General features: G+C 33.9%; 1 long non-coding RNA gene across 1 annotated transcript; it reads left to right on the top strand.

Moving 5' to 3' along the window:
* Positions 1-1168: 1168 nt before the first annotated feature.
* Positions 1169-6084, top strand: LOC149805683 (uncharacterized). The gene is made up of 3 exons (XR_016419763.1): positions 1169-1351; positions 2362-2528; positions 4296-6084. It is a non-coding gene; the product is annotated as an uncharacterized LOC149805683 (long non-coding RNA).
* The last annotated feature ends 11070 nt before the right edge of the window (positions 6085-17154 follow it).

Raw genomic sequence — 17154 nt, forward strand, 5'->3', positions numbered from 1 at the left:
TATTAGAATCCTGTTTGTAAGAACAATATCGATACAAATTTATTATTTCACCAGCGCTAGTTATGTAGATGTGAGAACTTGAATTTAGGAATGAAATTTGTGAGATATTTATTGGAGCCGAGACATATATGTTTAAGATTTCGAGACGTGTGACATTCCATGACTCTTCACCGTACCGTGCTTTTTGTATGTATGTATGTATGTATGTATGTATGTATGTATGTCTCGTAATGTTGTGATCTCGGTTATCTCTATGTCTTTTTCTAGATGAATAAGCATATTATTTTTATCAGATATCAGTCGATTTATAGCGAACATGTGTGTGCAATAAAAACTTCGCCGATAAGTTACGCACCAACTCGTTGTTTTGTGTTTTTGATAAATATACTTGCAATAAATAACCTATCTTCCCATAAGAAAAATTGTTTTTAGTATCAACAACAAAAGATGCGGAGCAATTATACCTTGTTAAGTATGTTTATTCGTCCAAGTCGAATTTTTTTCCTTTAGATAACCTTTTAAATGTTTATACTAAAAAAATAAAACAACTTCTTTGAGGGGATTATTGTTAATTAGATTTAATTTAAATTATATTTTACTTGTCTGCGTAGAAGTTTGCTTTGCTATAAAATTTTGTTTTCACTTAATAACATGTAAAGGTCTTTGTTTGTTTGAAAGTAAATTTAATACGGAGGGAACATATAGCTAGCACTTATTTCGTTAACATGTGTTTACGTCATTTCCTTTATTTATGTTTGAAATTGTCTTCAATAATAAATGAGACTGCCTTGTCTTCTTGACACATTTTATTGTTTCTTTCCGTATAAATATGTAACTCTTAGAATTAGGTCGAATTCAGTGGAAAAACACAGTGTTTGTCATAGTGACGCAAGGTAAGGTAACTGGAACACCTGGTAATCGCCTTCAGGATGTTAGAGCCACGTAAACTATAACACAGTGACAAATTGATGAAGGGTCAAATCTGCCGTGTGCAGGCCATAAACGTAACCTTACATTTTGCAATAGCATACTCTGAATTGTCGTCAGTTTAACTATGATGGAAAATTAATGGTGTGAATGTCTTTAATAATCTACATGGAAAAGCTGAAGCTAAGCGTCAAGTGACTTGAATATGTTATTTATTGCAAGAAATGGATAAGTGGATGGCTCTTTAGCGAGTATAAAAACGGCATACGGTATTTATCAACAGGATGATTTATAAAAGAGCTTGCACATGAGATTCTTTGTCATAAGTATTTCGGACGACGGTGACGACAGTTCGATTCTAAGATGAAAGCGTTTACATTTTTCGCTGCGTTTACAATAATTGCGGTAACATCCGGTGCGCTTGGTGAGTGCTTTAAAGTCAATATTCTATTTATCTATTTATCTTTAAACTTTTTCTTATCTCTTATAAACCAACCAGTCTGCGTGTGTGTGATTTGGATTTTTAACGTAGTTTTAACAATTTTTCAGTCATTTCTGTCTGTCTGTCTATCTTTCTGTTCTCTGTTAAGTATAAATGTGTGTGTGGCTGTGCTCTTTGGTAAATATTAATATATGTACGCTATTCCATACATATGTACATATGTATGTGTGTAATCTGAGTGTATGTCACTTTCAAGTGTTGTTTAGTCTGGCATTCAATCGTTGGAGAGGACATGCAAAGCAATTTAAAATATAACACTATTCAATATTTTCTAATTTAAAAATTATGTGACCATACTTTTATGACTGAGAACTAGAATGTCACATACATGGTATTGAATGACAGAGACTCGTTTCTATTTAATGCAAATATATTTGCTTATATATTTTTCTATGGAAAACGCACATGTCTTTCCGCTTGGAATTCGTGGTGTCACCAAGGAGTGAATGATATATGCAGTTACTTTTCATCCTAACAGCAATTAGAAAGTTTTAATTACTCAACCCATCTTTCAAATAATTAAACACAACTCCTATACCAAATTAGAAATAATAGTATATCGAATATATTTTTGTGGTAAAATCTTACTGTCTTGGTCTCTAGGAATTATTCATTTTTTTCGAAATAGGAATCAAAGAAACAATTCACAATCTGTATGCATTTCGCCAAGAACGAAATGAAATGTGTGGGGTTCTGGTAATTCTGTACCATCCCAACAGGATTTGTTGATATATGAAAGAAAACTAGGCTTAAAGAAGGTGTAACTCTATGAAGCTGGGATTAAAGTCAAGATTTTGAGGTCCACAATCACTGAGGTGTTTCCTTCTGAAACATCACTTTTCATTGGTTGAAAGTGGAAGCTCAAACTCAAACTCAAGCTCAGTAATATCTGGTTGACTTTGGAGTTTTACTTTCCATTCATATCTTTGCAGTTGAGAACACCACGTGCGTTGATAATTCCATCAGGTGGAACGAAGCAGCTCACTCTTGTGAATTACTGTACACACCTTCTGTATGGGACTTTGATCATAACAGAGAGCTCTTGTGTAGCAAATCTGACATTGCAGACTGCTGTGCAACTTGTGCAAAACTGCGAAGGGTAATTTCATTTCAAATTATTTTACCTGTACAGGGATTAATGGCGCAGTTGTCATGAAGAATCTTAGTTGCATTCGATTTTGTTTCAGGAGCAAAGATAGTTTTACCTTTTTATATTCGCGGATACATCAGTCCCAACTGCAAAAAACTCCGAACTGCCAACTCATTATGCATCATCAGATCTGGGTCTATGTTGTTTGCAGTTAAATCTAACTTATACGCGAATATATACGGAGCTTCATTACTCTCACTTCATTCATAAATTTCAATGATAATATGAACATGGATGGTTTAATGTTCATGCAGAATGAACACTTACCGGTCTTAAATACTATCAGCGCTTCACTGCATGTATCAGTTTTAATTAATTAACTTTCGATCCCAAAAGGACTGATACTTTATCTTAATACTACACCCCTGGTACTGGAATCAAGAACGAATGCGTTGGTTTTGTTTCCATATGTTGGATAACAACACAATCGCAACAACTAAATCGGAGACTACAATTTAGAAGAAATTAACCGAAAACAGACTATTACATGTGTTCTTACATCTTTATTAAAATATATATGCATAGCGCTTATATTTGGCGGTCATCTAATTCTAGCTATATTGTGAGAGAATACAAATAGAGCCATTAAGACGATAACATTTGCGTTTGTATAAACTATCTCACTAAACCTAAAGCAGAGTCCGCGCCGCTATTGCTCTGTTCATGTGAGAAAAGCGCCAAAAGCATTATAAGAGGGCCATTTGTCACTGCATAACTAAATAAAACTCGTAACGTGAATTATGAGTTACAACGTTAATGGATTTAAGACTTTTTTGAGAGAACGAATTAGTGGGAACACACACACTTTTATTTGCCTTGGAAATTTTATGGCATGCGTGTTATTTTATTATACAGTTTCTTCCTATTCTTCAAGATCGTTTTATAATTAACACAAAAATGACAACGTTTCGTAAGACAGTTTCTTGGTAAATGTTTATTAAAATAAATTCCATGACAATAATACGTAATATTTTCCTCACAAAATACAAATTATAGAAACAGTACAAGAACTCAGAATTAATTAATTATTTAAATTAATTAATTTACTTAGAATCAATGTTCTCAGAAATTGCATTCTGATTTACTGATCGATCGTTTATTTCTTGGGGAGACCTTTTAGAAAATGCAAATGTTCTCGAAACCGCGTGAGACAATATACATCTATATATATCTATATCTATCTATCTATCTATCTATATATATATATATATATATATATATATATATATATATATATATATATATATATATATATATATATATATATATAGATAGATAGATAGATAGATAGATAGATAGATAGATTGTTTCACGCGGTTTCGAGAACATTAGCATTTATATATATATATATATATATATATATATATATATATATATATATATATATATATATATATATATATATATATATATATATATATATATATATATATTGCCCTTCTGTATTATCTTTGATTTCATAGACTCAGATAGAAAGTTTGATATGAAATAGTAGCACCGATTTGGAGAAAAGATTAGTTGTGCTCTACTGCAGCCGTGGACATTGTGATTTTAAAGCTGAAATCGTAATATCTCTTCATTTATTCATTTTCAGAACAATATTTAATTTTCTGCTTAAAAATAGAAAACTTATCAGTATTAAAAAGTAAATACTCCATCTAAACCCTATTTAGCCATAGCAATATGAGTTTAACCTTTTGATATTTTTTGTTTCAGGAGGGTTTGATTGGTTTGTAGACGGCTGAAATCATTCTCTAAAACAGCATATCGGAGGTCAAACTTTGATTTTGATACAAAAAGTAGAAGAATTTTGTATCTTCTCATTGTCAAAGGAAAGACAGTAAAAACCATCTCATGTTACATTATCTACATAGTCAGATCTCTTTTACCTCATTTTCCCTGATTATAGAAAAGTTCCTTTGTTCGTTATGTCTTCATATATAATGAATTTCTTAGATATTTATTGGACTTTGATCTGATAAATGTGTATTCATTATTCTGTATTATTTGCGTGCTTTAGACTTTGTCACGTGTGTATTTCAAGACTTTACATTATAATTAAAGATAGTTTATCAGCAGATATAAACATATGCTGATTGTTTTCAAAAGAAATAAATATCAGTACAGTGACTGTAATCTAGATATGCGGATGTTGTCCCTTGAAATCCAGTTTATTGTATTACCAAATATTTTCTTGGAAATGAAAGCCTTAGAGCAGGGGTGTCCAAAGTCCGGCCCGCGAGCCAATCACGGCCCGCGGTAAGATTTCATATGGCCCGCAGCTGCTGTCATATAATGTATTATTTATGGCCCGCTAGCACGCGAACCCTTCTCCGCTCATTCCTGCCATGGCGACCGAAAAGAAAAAGAGGAAAGTTGACAATGAGGGCCGCCGCTTTCAGGAGAGATGGGAATTACAGTACTTTTTCACTGAAAATCGAGGCAAATTGTGTTTGTCTCATTTGTAACGAGACGGTTGCCTTGTTTAAGAATTTCAACGTAAAGAGACACTACCAGACTAAACATGTAACACATACGACAAGCTAACAGGGAGTGACCGCGCTGAAAAAGTGAATCAACTCCAAGCTGCTCTGGCATCACAACAGCGATTTCTGAAAGATCTTTTAAAAGACAAAAGCAAAATTCACTTGTTTTAAACTTTAATGATAACAGAAAACTTTGCATTAGTTATAACTCCTGTTTAAAATGACCATGAGGCAAGGATATTTATCTAACTCATGGAAATTAAAGGTGTTACATACAGTTCAATGTTATCTGACTCTCCAGATAGGAATGCAAGGTAGAATTGTGTTTTAAGAGTTGTTCATGTCTGCCTGAGTGGCTTATATTTAGTTACATTGCCATTTGAAAAATAAAGATGATTGTGACAATGAAAATTGTTTTATTTGTTTATTGTTTATTTGTTTTTTTATTTATTTATTGTTCTATAACCGTGTATATTTGCATGTAACTTTTGTAGTTAAAAAAAACATCAGAAGGAACTATTGGCCCCCGGGCATCTTCACTTTATCAAATCTGGCCCTCTTTGCAAAAAAGTTTGGACACCCCTGCCTTAGAGTCATGATTTTCAGAAATTAACTTTCTGATTCATGCAACATAAACGTTTGTGAACCATTATGTTTCAAACGTTTGCTACTCTTCCGAATAAAAATATAAAATGTTATGTCATTTCCTGTATTCGTATCTGCTTTCCGACCCGCAAACTGTCCACATGACTTACAAGAAATGCTCCGATACATAATCATAACCCAAGAAGCATATATTAGAATACTAAAACCCCGCTTGTTTATGCAAAAAAATTCCATTATTGGAAAAAATTCATTGATAGGGATACATACTGCAAAATTTAAGAATGGTTAACTGAGCAGATTACCTACAAATTACATAACCAAGTGTCAAAATGATTTCTCAACAAATAGATCTGTGTAAGTCAGATGGACGACCAGAAATAAACATTGTTAGCTAAAGCATATGGAAAATATAACAGGAGATATAAAGAAAATATTGATATATATATATATATATATATATATATATATATATATATATATATATATATATATATATATACACCTACCTCTCAGCGCGTGGGAAGGCTGAGAAAGTGAGAACAATAAAAGGGAGGTGATATACACGACGCTGTAAGAGAAATGTTAAAAAACCAAAAACCTGATGATGTTAATTATTTGCGCAAAAGGAAAGTTAAGTTTTTTTTCTGGAAAAGTAATATTTTCAGTTTTATTTAGCTTAATCGGACAGAATGAAACCATCTTTAATGGAAAGGCTTAACAGATCCCCCCCCCCCCCCCCCCAGCAACAACAACAAAACAGAATCTGTACGGACTTCACTCGGAATGAAACAACAGTGTTTTTAAGGTAATTAATGGATCTAAGAACACTTGTAACAGATCAATAAATGTTACTTTGGTTTAAACACTCAGGGAAGAAAACATCCCAAGAGCATCAATTAATAGATTCGTTCATTGTCTGCGTTGGTTATCGACGAATAGTTAAAATTTGGAAATACAAAACAATTTTTGTAAGTGCTACGTTCTTCAAACTGGGTTATAACATTTACTTTAGGATGCCGAACTATATGAGCCAATTTTCATCGTCTTCAAAAATTGTGGAAGGTGTACGAATACAATCAACCTTAATGCTGTCATTATTTTATATTGGCAACGTTTTTGCCACGAAAATGGGCTAACACCATTCTCTAGGTAAATCAATATAACTCAGAGTGAAATGCCTGTTTGTAAGAATATTGTCAATGAAAATTGTATTATTGCAATTGCAGTAACGGTGTAGATTAGAGGACGTGAATATTATAATGAATATTTTATATATTTATTGGACCTTGATCTGATAAATGTGTATTCATTGTTCTGTATTATTTGCGTGCTTTAGACTTTGTCACTTCTGTATTTCAAGACTTTACATTATCATTAAAGAAAGTTTATCAGCAGATATAAACATGTGTTGATTGTTTTGAAAAGAAATAAATATCAGTACAATGGCTGTAATCTATCTCGAATATTTCATAATTTATGGAAGCCGTATATCTTTCCCACTGTCAATCCATTCCTTAACATATTTGTTTTCTTATTTCCTTCTTTTTCAAAAACAAATATATGAATGTAACATGTTATATATTAAATACAAGTCGCTCACTGCACCATCATGATTTTCCATTGGACTGCAATAGTGAATGTCGTTGTAGATTATTTATTGCAACTTGCTTGAAACAAGGTTCAATAGAAAAGTTACTTTCTAGCAATCGCTATCATATTTTGAAAATACAAAGCACAGAAAATATCCTCATGGTTTTGCCATCATGACCGATAATTTACATGGTATGTAAATTATCGGTCATGATGGCAAAACCATGAGGATACTCGTTGTTTGTATAAAAGGAATTATGCCTCCTCCAATGAAATGTTTGTATTATGTCACCAACATATTCTATGGTTATATCGTGTACGTATTCTGATCCTTCCGTCCATTTGTCTCTTACGGTACGAATTACTTTTCTTTTTAGATAACCTTGAGAAGGTTTCCATGTAATAAAACCATTTTTTAAATATAAGAAATATCAATTAGACCTAAACCAAATTATACATTTAGGTTACGGGTCTATACTGAGCGGAGTTATGACCACTATTAAACATAAAGGTTTGCTTTTGTGTTACAAACTTTGTTTATGCTCAATGAACTTTAAGAATCTTTGTTGTTTGAGAGTAAATTCAATGTAGAGTTGACATTCCAATAACACCAATGTTATGTTTGATTTTCAGCTTATTTCGTTAGCATGTGACTACGCCATCTCTTCTATTTGCGTCAAAGACTTTCCAGCAAGGAGTTTTCAGTAGTATCATAGTATCCTCTTGACACATTACGTACGTATACAACAAACCCATCGTCAAAGTGATACATGTTAGGGTTGCTTGAACATATATTATTCACCATCATGGTGTCAGAGATAAGTAAATATAGGGACCGGAAAACAAGACAGCTGTAGATTGAGGAAAGTGTACAATCTACCGTAGGTAAGCTGTAAACTTAATCTTAATTTTGCAATACTATATCCCGAAGAGGTGTAAGATGAGCTGTGTTTGAAGGGCTGAGGTTTGGTATTACTCTGTACGAGAGACAGGACGCTACCTGTGGCATGAGTAGTGAATATATTATTTACAGACGGTGATAGGTCAAATGGTGGATTGAAAGCTTGTGTAGAAATGTCACACAGTATGTATATCATCAACATGCTTTATAAAACAACTGGCAGCTGATATTGTATTTATCATATTTCTTCAGACCAAAAGAGTCTACAGTTATGATCAGTGATGACGACCTTTGCATGTTTAGATGCATTTGTAATACTTACCTATTTTCTGCTACGGGTTATGTATGTTTGTGTGTATTTTTGCTTATGTGTGTGTGTTTCAAGCAATAGTCTGTTTATTCTTGTATCTTTCTTCTGTTATTTGATTACCGACCAGCCTGTCTATGTATGTAACAGCCTGTATTTCTGTTTGACTGTAAATGTTCTTGACCATATAAGGATGCAGTCATTTTTCAGTCTAAAACGATTCAGAAATATTTGTTTACACAGACCAGCGTTGAAACCCTTAAGCATAAGTCTTTGACTAAATTAATACTAAATCTAATACAGGTAGGATTGTAAATGTTCACGTCTTCGTATGTGAAACTGAACCATTTGGTGTGCGATAAGAAAATAAAGATGGAAAATTCATATTGAACAATGTGTCCAAAACGCAAGATTGAAAAAGTACGTAATCAAATATACATATAGTCAATCATTCCGGAGTGGGTATCCACGGACTGACACCTCCTTAACGTTGCACATCAATATAACACAAAGTCTATTCGTTTGGTCCATCAGCTTATTTCCTAACGTTATACGGAAATTAATGCCAACGCACGACTCTAATAAGATGGGTTTGATCTCATGTGAAACGGCAAAGTTTCATCAGAAAGTAGACTTAAGTCGCTAATGAATTTTGTTCGCATATTGTGACATTTTATAGAACAACACCTAATAGCAACGTAGTGTTTGAATAAACTTGTACAGATTACGAATAACATGCTTTCGAAAGTGTGCATGGCTTTACTGTTTTGTATATAATCATCCAAATTGGCTATATCAAGGGAATTAATTCATATGTTAGTATGGTCATTCGGTTTGGTCTGTAAAATTATTCGAAATAGCCATTCTATACACTATTAATAATCTGTAAACTTTTCAACATAAAAGAAAATTAAATTACTTTTTGACTTTCTTTATTCCTCAGGCAGCGCCCCATCATCCAACACAAAAAGCATTATTATGCAAGTGGGAAAAGCCTAGAGTCGTGGTTGTAGTTTTATGTTAATGTCCTTATATACAGTTGTGACACAAGTGATGCAATTCAGTAGAAAACGAACGCTTGACGTTACTTTATTCCACATGATGCAGGTGTTGGGCATGGTTCAATAATTTAGCATTTCTGCATGAAGATCAAAAAGATGAACAATATGTGATCTGATCAGCGACGTAAGTTCCACTATCTTTCAAGGTGCTTCCTTTGTTAGATGTTGCCGCTAATCGTCCTGAACAATGTACCTTTCCATCAGAGTAGAACTTTAACAGGTTATCAACACCCATTTGCGATAACGTACGAGGGGTAGTTGAAAAGGTTCGAATATTTTGTTATAACTTTTTGTTTCTTTCCACCTTTCAATAAATGTGATGCCGATCGATTGACAAAATAACGTTCTATAAATGATTTAGGTAAGAACCAGTAAGTCAGACACCAGCAGATGCGATGTAACGTATACATTACAGTGGTTTAAAAAGAAGAACAATTCTCCTACTGTCCAAATGTATACTCTAAAATCCGGGCTGTTTTCGACGGATATCAAATACGACTTGGATAAGTTTACGGATTTTATTCTCTGTTCATATTCTTCCATTGTTGTAACAATGGTCGCGAAACCATGCAAGATGGTCCCCTTTTTGGAAAACAGTTCTGTGCGATTGTTGAAGGGGACGTGGCTAATGTGAAAGGCCAATTTATGAAGCTGCTGCATACGCAACGAAATATACAATGGGTGTAAACACAAGAAACTGTACCAAGCTATGCCCCCTTAAAAAGAAACCCTTTATATTTTACCTTAAGGGTCCTCTATTGCGAGACCAAATTATTGTTGTCGTATTTAAGTTGTTAATTTATATTCTAGTAGAATTGAACAGCATTGTATTACGTTTATATATTGTTGCAATAATATATCATCGTAATTAGCTGCATCATCAGTAGAACAACAAAGATCAGGAAATATAACCTAATTAATAAACAAAGAAATACTAGTGAACCTAAAGTCCGCAACGTGCAGTCAAAGTATCTGATTACTTGTCATCTTGACCTGACGCGTTTCTGCAGCTTAGAATACATTAATTTTAAATGGTTACAAAATGTTCATTTTGATAACGTTTGAAGATAAAAACTACAACAATTACTCTTTTTTCTATCTCCTCAAACTCTTGAGAAAGAAATCTACATATAACAGTAATAACTTCACCTCTCTTTTAACATATATTTCTGCATGACAAATTGTAGATGCTTATGACACATGATGAAGTTGATGACGTAAGTGTTCGTATGCCGGTTCGACGTATCAGACCAATGCAGAAATACAAATCAAAATACCACATCAACAATAAGTTTGCAAAGAATGCACTGTCACCAGAACAACATTGAAAATTGTACTTGTTGTAAATGCTAACTTGGCTGGCAGGCAGAAATTTATTAAGCTTGATTATGTTTTTCGCATGGTTTTTCTTACCGAAATCTACCAGATAAGTTATGTCAGCTTATTGTTAGCAGGAGGATTATGATGGACTACAACAAAATTGTTTCAAAGATTTTACCTGAATCGTTTAAGCCTAGGAGTTAAAGTCATTTAAGTGATTATATATGCGCCGTTAGCACTCAAGAGTTGAAGTCGTCGGAGAAGATCAAATGATGATGCGCAAGAACAATCCAAACAGATTTCAATGTTGACGAAGTAGCTTTCTGACCAGTGAATTTTACCAAGAAACTTGTCCTTGGAGAATGACTCACAGAAATTTGGAATAGTAGCGAACATTTCGTCCATATCAAAATGGCTATGAGCCCGTATGATATCGGGGGTCTTCCCAGAGGAGTTCATGAGCACCCGTCATCTTCCGAAGAATGAATTTAAAAAATGTATAGATTTTAAATCGTTATGTTACCTTTTTAATAAAATCGTTTGAAAACTCGCAAAAATAGCTAGAAGGTTTAATTGATAGGATCAGTTTATTTTTACTGACTTCCTTAAAATGGGTTATTTGCACACCATCTTATATTTGGTCAGTACAACATTGAGTTGTAAATGTAACAAAACCTTACCTATCGCATTACATGCATTCTTAGCTGATTTATGTTATATATTCTCAAAGCTGCTGGCCTTTCCAGACTTAACATATGAAAGCACAGACTTAAGTTCTTCGGGTGTGATGGCATTGAACTCACCATTTACATTGGCAACTTTATGTATCTTCACATGAAGTGTTTTGTATGTATTGTCTAAATTCAGCGAAGAATACAATGTCTCAAAAAATAGTGCCCACTGAACTGCAATATTTAAAGAATCACGAAAAATGGTACCATTACATTATTTTCCGAATTATTTTCTACTTACTTTTGTAACAATTATCACACAACCAAGGAAGAAAGGATATAACCAATGACCTTTGAACAAACTGAAACGGTAGCACAGTGTTTTAAATACCAGTGACTTTTAGCAAGACAAAGAATAGCATTTAAGGCATCACACTACTATTACTGACAAATATCATTCAAGTTTATTTTACTAAATATCAATATAATACGCTTACTTGATAAAATGGTTAAATGAACAGTCTATCTAAATTTTACGCAGGCAAGTAAGAAATGGAATTCTCTTCAGAAATGTCATTTTCAGTGATATGGACGACCAATGGTACGCAGGCATTGTTGGCAAGCAAATCATATTAAAATACAAAAATGGATACGAACTCATCTTGACAGCGATAGTTATCTACTCAAAATAAACCTCGGCAGAGAAAATGAAACAAAATGGGAGAGGACATTAACAACGTTTAAAAGAAAACTTTATTGAAAGAAATCGAAGAAAACGAACATCACATAAAAGTTTGGATTTACATCCATGTATTATCTAGGAATACTGTTGCGTTATGTCAAAACTAATTTATACATGCAAGGACACTCCTCCCAAACCACGAGGCATGACTCCATATGAAGCAACACAGTATAAACAGATCAAGAGAATTTTTAATATAATCGATTACTTGACAGCTGAAATTAGTGAAACATACTTTGTAAATCAAACCAAATGTTGCAATGGCTACTAACTTCATCGCTTTACCAAGGAAATATTTAAATTTAGGTAATTAATGTACATGATCCGTTAGTTTGCAAAATGCATGACTTGAAGAGAGATGTTGTAGAAAGCACGGTTTGTACAAAGAAGGGTTATCTATATACAGCAAACAGGATGGCGTTTACAAAGATGAAAACTTCTTGAAAACATAGAAAGATTGAACGATTCACGGAATGAACTGAAATGGTACTGTAAATCGTTTGATAGCAGAGAAACAGTAATAAACAATATTCCATTACGCTAAATTATGTGCAAAAGGTTTACACACGCATGCAACAAGGTCACAGTGACCCAGGTTTTACTGGTGGCTTTAGTAGTGCTCATGAAAGATTTGCAAACTAAGTCATGTGCATCTACAAACAAAAGTAATTAGAAAATTATGTGTATAAAAATCTAACCTCAGTGTTGATGTCAGTTGATGGTAGTCAGTCTGCTTTTCATTACGGTCTAAGATCATCAGATGGTAAACCTGCAACATCTTGGAACAACAGGGCCAGACTAATGTGGAACTAAATGTGTCTGTTCCTTTATTAATAATTCATAACCCGATATATATTTCATTTAGCAGGAGGCATGAATGGTTTTAGCACGGAGGAGGATAGTCTATGTTGACAGGCTTGAGTAAAAACAATAGGCCATAGAACAATGTCTGGTGCATGAATGTTTTTTTTTTTTTGTATACGCATCTTGTATATTCAATTTCATTGTTTGTTTGTTAGGGTTGTTTTTAAAAATTATTTCATTGCATGCTATTATATTGTAACATTGTGTGCTTAACTTGACCTTGTCCAAAACAAATTCATTTCTGCTTGACCTGATTGACGTTTTATAGTTCATTTTATGTAAACAACTAATACATAGCTAAGTGTATGGGCTTAAAATCAGGATCTTTCTTAATAGAAGTAAATATACTTATTTAGGTCAGGGTTTCGGACTTTCTTGGGTTACTTTTACAGGTTATGGTTTTTGATTTTGTTAACGTCAGGACCATTCTAGAAGGTTGTTTTTTATTAGGTGATATTTTTTTAGACAATGCTAATTGTGACCTGAGGTCAAGTAGAGAACTATATAATCTTGCAATTGTGAGGACTATGCCATTCGTGTTTTAACATCTTTCAAGCTATATATTATACGCTGTAACCAGTAGTTTTGGTCTGGAATCTTCTTTGTTCAAATTATTGAATCCAAGTGATTATTTTCTCTGGAAATACAAAAGTGCTCTGATAAAATTCTTGGATAGAGACATTCACAGGAATTATAGCATATTCGATCATGGATTAATATTTATGTGATTCAACAAAAGAATGTTGATACATCAATACGTTAATAGCTACCAGTCAACAGATATCTAAACGTATGAACCAACATAGATCAGATATAAACAATATATCGATCAATCTTTTTTATCTCATGTTGCCGCACACTTTGACAAGGGTTCCCAAGTCTGATAAAGGAAACCTATTAGATTCACCGTCTTGGTACGGTATATCCAAAAAGTCTAAATTCCAAAACACTATACGACATTCATTAATCATTTCTTTTAATTATGACCCCTGTTTACAATTAGTTGAAAATAATTTTTATTTTATTCTAATTTACAGAATAACTTAATTAGTGAAAGTACAAACTAATATCATAAAAATAAGTTTACTAATTCTTTAACATTGAAAGTACATTTTTAAATTAATTCTCAATATATTTTGGTTAATTATTTTCAAAAATACTTGATTATAAGTATATAAATTGAGTTCTGATGAAATATTGAACATTGGTCAATAATATATCAAAATATAATATATTATCTTTTTTATTTCCATATCTTATATGTCTTTTTTAAATGTGCATTATACATAATAAAAATATTAATAAAACTGTTCATCTCTATTTATTCATAAAGTTTAATAGCTACCACAGACATGTAATCAATTTCAGTTTTGAGATTTTTCCGCGACTTTTACTGAATTTTATTCAGGACTTTCAATTACTAGGACTTGTGTTTGTAATTCTATGATTATTTTGGGATTTAATTTGCAATACCGTTAGTTGTTTTTTTTCTTCTTATTATTTTCACTTTGTATTCTAGGGAAAACATATTGTTGTTAAATTTTGCAAAGCTTGTTCTCTTTCACTCTTTTCCTGTTGCTTAATTTTAAGAGCGTAGACTCGTAACGCTATTAAGAAAGGATAATAACGATACACATTTGTAACATATGTGTTAGACATGTGTGATCTATGGTATGCTTAGTTGCAGCCAGGCCAGGGCTTTCTAAGGTTAATGTCTATTTTCATATCAAAGCTATTCCCATTAATACTAAACTGACTCTGGTAAAGTTGGAGTTCATGTCAGGTACGTGATTAATATATTCTCAGTTTTGACCACAATTTAAAATGAGTGCCTTATTTTATTTCGGGCATTCTTGGTTGTAGAATCAGAGAAGTCACATTATAGATTTATACAGCTATACTGTTCTTTCTCTATGGTGGTGAAAGAACTCCGCAACATGGTTACTCACCTAACCCAAATAATAATGTACAACTTAAAAGAAGAAAAAAACAGACAGATTAGTATGTGGTCTACAAAGCTTTCGATGGTCAAGTCATAAATGACGGAACTTCCGATAGTTGTAAGTGTGCTTAAAAGATTTTTAGATTGTGTCCAGCACTACCTCGTCTGATAACACTGGTCAACAGTGAAATCATTACTGACTTGAAAAGGCCCTAATCTGTAGTATTTTGGTGTGCCGAACACGAATATAACCGTGAAAAATTTGTATTGGCTCTCGTTTTGAAGATATTCATATACCTCATTTTCTATGTTTCACTGTGTAAATTTCTCCAGTAGGACTGCAGCAACATCCGGAATAATGATGTAACATTGCATAATACCATCATGCTCACATCATCCACAGTTGATTGCATCATTTTCTGATGCAATGCAATACTAATGCCATGCGGCTGCTGAAGTAAGTTGACGTCAGCAGTGTACTATACATGTGTAGGCCTATTATACTAATGCCAGGCGGCTGCTGAAGCTGACGTAAGCAGTGTACTATATAAAGCCCAATCAGATAGGTTCAGCATTTAAAATATTTTAGACGTTGTGCGAGACAGTTCAAGCTACTGTTACATAAAACTTATTATTTTATCCATTTACGTACAATAAAGAACAGTAATGCCTCGAAAGTGTGTTAATACCGCGGACAATTTTTGCTATATTTGTGGGGAAGTGACATTTGCCAACCAGAAGAAAAGTATCAATTCTCAAGTGAAGAAGGCATATCATCTTTACTTCGGATGCAAGGTTGGTGACCAAGACAAGCCTTGGGCTCCGCATATATGCTGTGCTACATGTACAACACAGCTTTCACAGTGGTTGAATTGCAAAAGGTCATCAATGCCGTTTGCAGTCCCAATGGTGTGGAGAGAGCCAAGCAACCACCTAAATGACTGTTACTTCTGCTTGGTTCCTCCTCTTTCCGGCGGAATAACGAAGCGAAAGAAGTCGAGAATAGTCTACCCAAACATTCCGTCTGCATTGAGACCAGTTCCACATGGTGAGGGACTTCCTATTCCAGAACCTCCAGCAGAATATTCTCTTGATTCATCTGACGAAGACAAAGGTGAGTCGACCTGTTCTTCTCCTGGTCCATCAGCATGCAGTGATCCAGATTTTCACTGTGGTGCATCATCAACCCCACACAGAATAACACAGGAAGAACTAAATGACCTGATTCGTGATTTGGACTTATCAAAGAACAAGGCAGAATTGCTAGGATCAAGACTCCAACAATGGAATCTTCTAGAAGAAGATGTCACAATTACTGCATATCGAAAGCGCCACCAGCAATTGGAGCCTTTCTTCAGAAAGGAAAGTAATCTGATATTCTGTTCCGATATTGAGGGCCTCATGAATGCTTTAAAAATCACTCATGACCCACAAGAATGGAGACTATTTGTGGACTCTTCGAAACTGAGTCTCAAGGCTGTGCTTTTGCACAATGGAAACATTCTTCCATCTATTCCAGTAGCGTATGCTGTCCACATGAAAGAGACATACGATAACTTAAGGCAGCTACTGAATTCCATTGAGTATAACAAGTACAGCTGGCACCTCTGTGGTGATTTGAAGGTAGTTGCCCTTTTAATGGGACTGCAGCAAGGATATACAAAATACATGTGTTTCTTATGCGAGTGGGATAGCCGAGCAAGGGAAATGCACTACATGAGGAAGGAATGGACTCACAGGCAGAATGTAGCCATTGGAGAGAAGAATATCCAACACCCAGCTCTGGTTGAGGCTCAGAAAATCTTGCTACCACCCCTTCACATCAAACTAGGTTTGATGAAGAACTTCGTGAAAGCCATTGACCGGACTTTGCCAGCATTCCGATACCTGCATGAAAAATTCCCTCGACTTAGCGAAGCAAAGATTAAAGAGGGAGTTTTTGTGGGTCCTCAGATTCGAGAGCTTTTCAAAGATGACCGGTTCAACAACTTGCTGGAAGGTGACGCGAAACAAGCATGGAATGCTTTTCGCCTAGTTTCTACAAACTTCCTCGGAAATGTTAGGGCAGAAAACTATAAGGAACTA

This window comes from Sinohyriopsis cumingii, chromosome 2, assembly GCF_028554795.1.
Source record: "Sinohyriopsis cumingii isolate HCF-2022 chromosome 2, ASM2855479v2, whole genome shotgun sequence".
NCBI lineage: Eukaryota > Metazoa > Mollusca > Bivalvia > Unionida > Unionidae > Sinohyriopsis > Sinohyriopsis cumingii.